The sequence below is a fragment of the Pan troglodytes genome, chromosome 2 (assembly GCF_028858775.2).
Source record: "Pan troglodytes isolate AG18354 chromosome 2, NHGRI_mPanTro3-v2.0_pri, whole genome shotgun sequence".
NCBI lineage: Eukaryota > Metazoa > Chordata > Mammalia > Primates > Hominidae > Pan > Pan troglodytes.
In genome coordinates this window covers 51,544,910-51,554,878 of record NC_086015.1, presented here as the reverse complement: position 1 = coordinate 51,554,878, position 9,969 = coordinate 51,544,910, and the positions used below count along the sequence as shown (strand labels likewise).

General features: G+C 50.2%; 1 long non-coding RNA gene across 1 annotated transcript; it reads right to left on the bottom strand.

The window, feature by feature from the left end:
* Positions 1-4,990: 4,990 nt before the first annotated feature.
* LOC134809563 (uncharacterized) lies at positions 4,991-9,661 on the bottom strand. The gene is made up of 3 exons (XR_010155594.1): positions 9,575-9,661; positions 8,508-8,626; positions 4,991-5,811 (listed from the first exon to the last, which is right to left on the bottom strand). It is a non-coding gene; the product is annotated as an uncharacterized LOC134809563 (long non-coding RNA).
* Positions 9,662-9,969: the final 308 nt, after the last annotated feature.

Here is a 9,969-nt window from a genome sequence, read left to right as displayed (position 1 = left end):
CCTTGTTCTACAGATGGAGAAACAGAAACCCTGGGGCAGACCGGGTCCATGTCCAAGGCCACGACAAGGTTGCCAGGAGTAACCACCAGAAAGCCAAGTGCCATGGCTTTGCTCCTCACTCTGCTGGCAACTGGAATGAGTTCCCACAGGAAAAAAGACCTCCCTTTGGCTCCCCTGGCTTCCCAGGCCCTGCCAAATGCCAGACATCGGACTCTAGCTTCTGGCATTCATAGAGAACTATCCATGTGAGAACTGTCACCCACCCCAGAGACCCTGCCAACCTGCAAAAAAGTGGAGGAGAGCATGACCAGCAGGAGCACACTGCAGGCCCCTCTGACACGGAGCGGGACAAGCTGGTAACCAGGTACCCATGTGACTTCCCTGCCCTGTGCCTTGATTTACCCTTCCTGGAAAATGGAAAGAGTTTCAGATGCATAATGTCAGGGACCAGGGGAGGCTTGTCTGTGAGGGACTTGCAACATGCTTTCCCCAGGCAGACTCAGAGAGACTCTTGGGGCAGGATGAGCTTGATCATCAGCTGGCCCCAGACCTCCATCTGTGGCTGAAATCACCCCTGCAAAATTTCAAAGATCATGCACCTCGCACAGTTGGACTTCCTCCAGCAGAAAGGCCCTCATGACTTCCCACCGTGCTTCACTCCCTGTTTTGTTCTTCTACCACTTCCCCACCTTCCCCACCTTTTGTTAGATGGGTCATTTTTTCAGTGAGCCCTCCTGCCTCCCTGAGTCACACTGTGGACCTAGTCTACTCTCTGAGCGCTTGGAATAAATGAGTAAGTCCTCCTTTTTCTTTCATCATCTTTCCAAGAACAAAATACAACTAGAGTGCCACTCCTGAACCTACTCTCCTCTTGGCTGAATGTCTTTAGTCCCCTCAGCTGACCCTCACGTGACAGCTCTCCTGGCCCCCTCAATGTCACAGGTGCTTTTCTTAGGACATTTGTGGGGGTTCGGAAGGGGCTGCACTTCTCTAGGTGCTGCCTGAACTCAGAGGAGCACACATGCCTCCTTGCCCAGGCACACATGAACATTCACAGGGCAGGACTGGGGGACACACAGAGGGCCATGTCTGAAAGTTTATGAGTAATCGTACAAACTATTCAATAAGCAAATCTCCACTCTGACCTTCATGATGACTTGGAACGCTAAGTTTGAATTTAGGTTTCTTGGACTCCTCAGAGTTCTGTTTGAGAATGTGCTGGGGCTGGGAGAGGAGCCCTGCTGCCCCCAACCTGGTCCCTCTCCTTGTATCCCGGGCTGTACCTGTAATGCAGGGGATTTCACGGATCCGCGTGCGGCCCCCTGAGGCCACATGTTCCCGCTTTGTTCACAATCCCTTAGCCTCCTCTCAGACCCCATCGCTAGGGGAGCAGGGGCTTGGAGCCTTTTGGGCAAGAGATTCTGGGATCCCCAGTGCCAAGCATGGTGTGAGTGTGGCTTCTGAGTGGGCATGTCCTTTGCCTCTGAGGAGCATTGCCCCACGGGGAGGATCACGGCCCTTCTTGCCCGGGTCTGAGGACCTCAGTGACTTGCTAACATCATGCATCTCTCAGTTTAGTCACCCTGAGCTGGTCCCCAATGTCATTTTTCTGATAGAAGTACTACTCCATTTGTTCAGATGGGTTTGAGGGCACAAGGACAGACTTGGCCTTTGTAAAAACTGAGTATCATATTGCTAACCTGTTGAAATTCTTTTGAGCTCCAATTCTGTCCTCCAGAATTTTGAGCTAACTACAAGTGCCACCTGCCATGCGCACCTTTGTTGGGTGTGCCTTTTGTACCCCCAGCCAAGACCTTCACCAGTCTCAGTCCCAGAGCCTGGCTGTTTCACCTGGCGTCACACTCCTCTCTGCCTGTGTGTTGGTTGGTCCCAGGGTGCAGTGTCAGTGGCGCTAAAAGCAAGCTGATGAGGGGTGGGGTGGTGGGGAGTGTGAACAATGCTTTGGAAACTGTGAAGCTCCTGTTCTTGTTTCCTGGGTCGCGAGTTGACCATTTCCCAGCCTGTTGGCTTAGCTGGCTTAACCTGCAGGCGGGAGGTCACTGTGCACGGCACTGCACACAGGACTGCTGAGGACAGTGGGTTTGATGAGGAAATTTAGAAGGTTTCTGCTCAACCCTTGGGTGGCCAGGATATTCCTTCCAGAGTAACCCTCAAATCCTCAGGCTTTATTAAGCCATGATTCATAAGCTTAGTAGTAACTGTCACAGAGCCAGTCGCTATGCACAGTACTCAACAGCATTATTTCATTTAATTCTCATGACAACCCTCAGATGTATGTAGGCATTACCTTTACTGTTTTTCTTTTTCTTTTTTTTTTTTTTTTTTTGAGATGGAGTTTCGCTCTCATTACCCAGGCTGTAGTGCAGTGGCGCGATCTCGGCTCACTGTAACCTCTGCCTCCTAGGTTCAAGCGATTCTCCTGCCTCAGCCTCTCAAGCAGCTGGGATTACAGGCTGCCACCACAACCAGCTAATTTTGTAATTTTAGTAGAGATGGGGTTTCACCATGTTGGCCAGGGTGGTCTCGAACTCCTAAGTGCAGGTGATCCACCAGCCTCAGCCTCCCAAAGTGCTGGGATTACAGGCGTGAGCCACCGCGCCCGGCCTAACCTTTTGAAAAAATCAGCTAGGCATGATGGCTCATGCCTGTAATCCCAGCACTTTGGGAGGCTGAGGTGGGCAAAACACTTGAGGCCAGGAGTTCAAGACCGGCCTGGCCAACATGGCGAAACCCCGTCTCTACTAAAAATACAAAAAATAGCAGGGAGTGTGGTGGTGTGCACCTGTAATTCCAGCTAGTTGGGAGGCTGAGGCAGGAGAATCATTTGAACCCAGGAGGTGGAGGTTGCCGTGAGCCAAGATCACGCCACTGCACTCCAGCCTGGGTGACAGAACAAGACTCCATTTCAAAAAAAAAAAAGAAAAAGAAAAAACGTTCACACCTGTAATCCCAGCACTTTGGGAGACCAAGGCAGGAGGAGGGAAAGAGGTCAAGGCTACAGGGAGCTATGATCACACCACTGCACTCTATACTGGGCAACAGAGGAGACCTTGTCTCAAAAACAGGAGGAAGCTGAAGTTCAGTGAATTTCATTGAGGTTGCAGTGTGGGGAAGTTACTCATTCAAGACGTCCTACTTCAGCCCAGTATTTCTTTCTTTTTTTTTTTTTTTAGACAGAGTCTCGCCGTCGCCCAGGCTGGAGTGCAGTGGCACGATCTCGGCTCACTGCAAGCTCCGCCTCCCAGGTTCATGCCGTTCTGCCTCAGCCTCCCGAGTAGCTGGGACTACGGCGCCCACCACCATGCCCGGCTAATTTTTTGTATTTTTTTTTTTTACTAGAGACGGGGTTTCACTGTGTTAACCAGGATGGTCTCGATCTCCTGATCTTGTGATCCGCCCTCCTCGGCCTCCCAAAGTGCTGGGATTACAGGTGTGAGCCACCGCACCCGGCCTCAGCCCAGTATATCTTATCTCTCACCCTTCTTATCTATTCACTCAAATAGCTTCACCCAGGCTGCATCTTCATGCTTTTATTAATCCTTTAGGGGAAAATATTTTTGAAGTTTCTTTATTTCTGTTGTTGTTGTTGTTGTTGAGATAGGGTCTTGCTCTGTCATTCAGGCTGGAGTGCAGTGGTGCAGTCACAGATCAATGCAGCCTGGACCTCCTGGGCTCAATTGATCCACCCACCTCCGCTTCCTGAGTAGCTGGGACTACAGGTGCATGCCACCATGCCACCATGCCCCGCTAATTTTGTATTTTATATGTATGTGTGTGTAGAGATGGGGGTCTCCTCATGTTGCCCAGGCTGGTCTTGAATTTCTCGGCTCAAGCAGGATAGGAGTTCATCAGGGTAGGGTTCCCAGCAGTGGATGCGGGTGGGCGGTATAGGTGAAGGAAGGAGAGAACTGTTCTTTTATTTATTTATTTATTTATATTTATTTTTATTTTTATTGAGATGGAGTCTTGCTCTGTCGCCAGGCTGGAGTGCGGTGGCGCCATCTCGGCTCACTGCAAGCTCTGCCTCCCAGGTTCATGCCATTCTCCTGCCTCAGCCTCCCAAGTAGGTGGGACTACAGGCGCCCGCCACCACACCCGGCTAATTTTTTGTATTTTTTAGTAGAGACGGGGTTTCACTGTGTTAGCCAGGATGGTCTTGATCTCCTGACTTCGTGATCTGCCCGACTCGGTGTCCCAAAGTGCTGGGATTACAGGCGTGAGCCACCACACCCGGCCAATTTTTTATTTTTTGTAGAGATAGAGCCTCACTATGTTGCCCAGGCTGGTTTTGAACCCCTGGGCTCCCTTTTCAACCCCCCAAAGTGCTGGGATTGCAGGTGTGAGCCTCCAGGCCGGCTGCATTAATTACTTTAAAAGCAGAAATGTAAGCCCCTGTGGGCTGCAGGCTTGAGCCCTGGGGACCACCATGGTGAGGAGGTTGGATCACCTGAGTTCAGGAGCTCAAGACCAGCCTGGCCAACGTGGCAAAACCACGTCTCTACTAAAGATACAAAAATTAGCTGGGTGTGGTGGCAGGTACCTGTAGTTCCAGCTACTCGGGAAGCTGGGGCTGGAGAATCGCTTGAACCTGGGAGGTGGAGGCTGCAGTGAGCCAGGATTACACCACTGCACTCTAGCCTGGGTGACAGAGACAACAACGGCAGGGCGCGGTGGCTCACACCTGTAATCCCAGCACTTTGGGAGGCCAAGGCGGGCGGATCACAAGGTCAGGAGATCGAGACCATCCTGACTAAAACGGTGAAACCCCGTCTCTACTAAAAATACAAAAAATTAGGTGGGCGTGGTGGCGGGCACCTGTAGTCCCAGCTACTTGGGAGGCTGAGGCAGAATAGCGTGAACCCGGGAGGCGGAGCTTGCAGTGAGCCGAGATCGCGCCACTGCACTCCAGCCTGGGCGACAGAGCAAGACTCCGTCTCAAAAAACAAACAAACAAACAACAACAACAACAACAACAAAACAACAACAAAAAACACTTGTCTGTGGATGGATCTACCTTCTCCCCGGCTCCACGCTGTGCTCTTTGGCGGGTGGGACACTTGTCTGATTGACTGGGTGGTCTAACTGCATGTAGTCCCAATTACATAACCACCTTACTCAAACATATGGCTAAGGAGCGAGACAGGGCCCGGGATCTGCCTGCAGAGTCTGAAGTGTCTCCATGGATACATAGTTCTTTGTTTCGTCTTTAAAATTCAGGTGAATTTTGCATTTCACTTCACGGCTGTTTGTTTTCCTTTTAAAGCACTGACTTTATAGTGCTTATATGGTATCTTTTTAACTTCTTCCAACTAAATATTCAGGTAAAACTGGTGGCCAGTTGTCCTCTGTCTTCTTGAAGTCTTGTCTCTGTGGGGTACCTGTGTCCCTATTTTGCATGCCCAGGCCTCTGGGACAGGGTTCACTTTTTACAGTCCTTGTGTAGCCGCTGCCAGCTGCTCACCCCCATCCTCAGAACACCGTCCTCGGCTGTACCGCTGTCCTCCTGGCAGGCCCCACCTCCTTCCTCTTCTCCCAACCCCACCTCAGTCATCTGTCCTGCTCCTACCCACTCTTCCAAGTCCAGCAGAGCCTTGTCCAGCTTCCCCAGGGGTCAGGCGGGTTGCTGTATCCTCTGAGAGGCCGCACTGGAACAGGGGCACTTCTTGCCTTGTATGGAGGTGTCTGTCCCTCGACTATTCAGACAGGGAGGTTCTGTGTGGGAGGCCACTGCACCCACCTCTTCCAGGCCCCGTCAGTCTCAGCAGAGAGCTGTGGGTCTGTCTACGCCTCCTAAAGGGAAGAGGGAGCCAAGAGAGGTCCCATGACTACCTAATCCAGGGCCACCTTATGGCTAGAACAACAATCTGGGATCCCAAGGGAGGGAGGAAGAACCTTGGGCCCAGCCACACCGGGCAAAGCTGGGGCTCTGACTTGGACAGTGGCTCTCAGGACAGGGTGGATGCTCAGCCTTTCCTGAACCATCCAAGCCCTGTCCAGAGCTCTCGGTCTGAGCACCCCGTCGCCAGCGCCCAAGTGGTGATTTCATTCAGTGGTGCGGTTGCTTGGCTGGGGCAGCAGCCCTTTGTGATGCGACTGGGTTGGCACCAGAGTGTGGGACGAGGGGCAGGCTGGCAGGGAATCAGAGCAGCCCTTCTGCCACCGGCTCCGGCTTTCCGCTGGTGACACGTAAGAGGATTAGGGCTCAGAACTCTGGACAAGGGGCTCTTATTCTCAGGGCTGCATTTCCATTGGCCTGCAAAGCCCCAGAGACAGGAACAAAAGGTGACGAGGGACCGCCAATCCCATGCCCTCCAAGTCTTGTGCTTTGGGGGGGCACAGGGAGCCCCAGTCCCACTTCTGGTGGGTGGCTGGCATCCAGCCCCATCCAGATCTGCTTGAGGCCAGAGCTCCAGGACCCGGGGGCCACCCTCACCCTGCCATAAAGGCCTGAGCTACCCACAGGCTGGCACAAGGGATTTCCTGAGGACACAGTGGCTTAGAAGGGAATCACAGAATCCTGGACAGTCAGGATGGAAGGAAACATTGGCCACCTATACCAGCCTCTGTGGAAACTTACATATGGGGAAACTGATGCCCAGAGAGAGGCCATGACTTGCCCAATGCCACTCAGTGATGGAGCGCCTGAGCTGGGACTGGAATATGGAATGCAAGGCATGGGGGCCGCCCAGGAGTGGGGCCTTGCCCTCTAGCCAGGGGCTGAGTTATTCCCACCCTTGGAAGGAAGGAAGGAAGGGAGGGAGGGAGGGAGGGAGGGAGGGAGGGGAAATCAAATGAAATGAAGTGAAACCTTGGCCTTTAGGTCACTGTAAGGACCCCAGCTTTTCTCACAGAATGTGGTAAAAGCCATTGAAGGGTACTTAGCAGAAGGATGTTGTGGTCTGATTTAGTTTTGTTATTTATTTCTTTGAGACAGGGTCTCACTTTGTCACCCAGGCTGGAGTGCAGAGTTGTGAACATGACTCATTGCAATCTTGGCCTCCTAGACTCAAGTAGTCTTGCCTCAACCTCCCGAGTACCTGGGACCACAGTCACACAACACCATGCCTGGCTAATTTTATTATTTTTTGTAGAGACAGGGTCTTGCCATGTTGTCCAGGCTTATCTCAAACTCCTGGGATCAAGCAATCCTCCTGCCTCAGCTTCCCAAAGTGTCTGGATTATAGGCATAAGCCACTGTGCCCAGCCTGATCTAATTTTAGAAGGATCACTTAGCTGAAGCTAGGGCAAGAGTAGACTAAGAGGACTGGTTAGGAGCCTACTGCACTGACCCAGGCAGGAGATGCTGGAGGCTCAGAGTGGACTGCTGGTTATAGAGCTGGTGGGAAGTGGTCACATTCTGGACATATTGTGAAGGTTGAGACCACAGATATTACTGGTGGTCCCAATGTGGGATGAAAGAAAGTGAGAAGTAGGCTGGGTGCAGTGGCTCACGCCTGTAATCCTAACACTTTTGGAGGCCGAGGTGGGCAGATAACTTGAGGTCAGGAGTTCGAGACCAGCCTAGACAATATGGTGAAACCCTGTCTCTACTAAAAATACAAAAATTAGCCGGGCATGGTGGCGGGTGCCTGTAATCCCAGCTACTTGGGAGGCTGAGGCAGGAGAACTGCTTGAACCGAGGAGGCAGAGGTTGCAGTGAGCTGAGATTGTGCCACTGCACTCCAGCCTGGGTGAAAGAGTCAGACCCTGTCTCAAAAAAAAAAAAAGAAAAAGAAAATGAGAAGTGAAGGATGACTTGGTTTCAATACTAGAAGGATAGAACTGCAGAACACTGTGAGAGAAGCAGGTTTGGTGAGACGATCATGAGTTGGTTGGAGACTCCTATTAGGCATCTAAGTAGCTATGTCAGTTGTTGTGGGTGAGCAGCGACTATCTGGACCGGTGGCAGTCAGACGCTTTCACACGGACACCTTTCAGTCCCACCAGAGTGTAGCTCCAGCCAGAGACCTACAGTTGTTTCTGTGCTTAGATGCTTTCCACCAAGGGTCCCAAGTTGGGAAAGAGAAAGACAGAGGGGAGAGAGTTTCCTGTAAGGAGAGAGAGTTCCCCATACGGGCCACCGAAGTGTCACAGGTCACAACTATCTGGGGCTGGTGTCACCTGGGCGGTAAAAGAATTTACCAAGACAGCTGTAGGTAAAGAAAGGTAGAATTGTTAGAAAAAGCATGAAAATATGTTGCAAGGGTGCAATGGGCAAGTCAGCAAGAGAGGAGCTGACTGCAAAGAGACAAAGGCTTGCTGGGGATTTTATAGGGTGGTGTTTGTGCTGTGTGTTGAAGAGGGCTTTGTGTAGTCATGATAACGCCAAGGTTGCAGTGAGCTAACTTGCATTTTTCTATCAGCCGAGGGTCTGGTGATAGCTGGCTGCAGGAAGATTGTGAGTTATTTACACAAGAGGGCTATGTGTCCTGGACCATGAAGAAAGGCAGACTCATAGCTTATCTGCTTTCTCTTTTTGCTTTTACCTGCTCCAGCCAGCCTGGCTCCTCCTCCCCAGTTAGAACTCCACATCAGTGAGGTAGCTGGAACCGGGTGTGGGCTGGAAATGTACATCTGGATGTTACGTTGTACTGGAAGGTCCAGCCTAGACAATTAGGCAAGAAAATAAAATTAAAAACATACACATTGGAAAAGAAGTAAAACTATCTTTATTTCTATGTGCCATGAACTTGCATATTGTGTATAGAAAATACAGAACATCCTAAAGAATACACACACACACAACTATTAGAGCTAATAAATGAGTTAAGTTGCAGAATACAAGATTAATATACAAAATCAATTATATTTCTATACACTAGCAACTATTTGAAAATGAAAAAAAATCTCATTAACTCAAATTCATTGCTGGTGGGGATGTAGAATGGTACAGTCATTTGGAAAACAGTTTGGCAGCTTCTGACAAAGCTAAACACACCCTCGCCACATGATCCAGCAGTCATGCTCCTTGGTATTACCCAAATGAGTTGAAACTTTTGTTCACACAAAAACTTGCATACACATGTTTGTAGCAGCTCTATTCATATTGCTAAAACTTGGGAAAGCTACTAAGATGTCCTTCAGTAGGTGAATGAATAAATTGTGGTACATCCAGACAATGGATTATTATTCAATGCTAAAAGTAAATAAATTATCAAGCCACAAAAGATATGGAGGTGGCCGGGTATGGTGGCTCACACCTATAATCCTAGCACTTTGGAAGGCCAAGGTGAGCGTATCACTTGAGGTCAGGAGTTCGAGACCAGCCTGGCCAAATTGGTGGAACCCCGTCTCTACTAAAAATACAAGTTAGCTGGGCATGGTGGCGGGCACCTGTAATTGCAGCTACTTGGGAGGCTGAGGCAGGAGAATCACTTGAACCTGGGAGGCAGAGGTTGCAGTGGGCCAAGATCGAGCCACTGCACTCCAACCTGGACAACAGAGCGAGACTCTGTCTCAAAAAAAAAAAAAAAAAAAGAAAGAAAGAAAGACATGGAGGAATTGTAAATGCATATCACTAAGCAAAAGAAGCCAATCTGAAAAGGCTACATACTGTATAGTATAACACTCTGGAAAAACTATGGAGACAGTGAAAAGATCAGTGGTTGACAAAGTTTTTGGAGGAGAGAGGAATGAATAGGTGTGGTGCAGTGGATCTTTAGAGCAGTGATACTATTCTGTATGACATTATAATGGTATCAACATGTCATTATACATTTGTCAAAACACATAGAATGGCCGGGCGTGGTGGCTCACGCCTGTAATCCCAACAACTTGGGAGGCTGAGGCAGGAGGATAACTTGAGTCTAGGAGTTTGAGAGCAGCCTGGGTAACATGGTGAAACCCTGTCTCTACAAAAAATACAAAAAGTAGGTAGGCATGGTGGCACGTGCCTGTAGTTCCAGCTACTCAGTAGGCTGAGGTGGGAGGATGGCTTGAGCCTGAGAG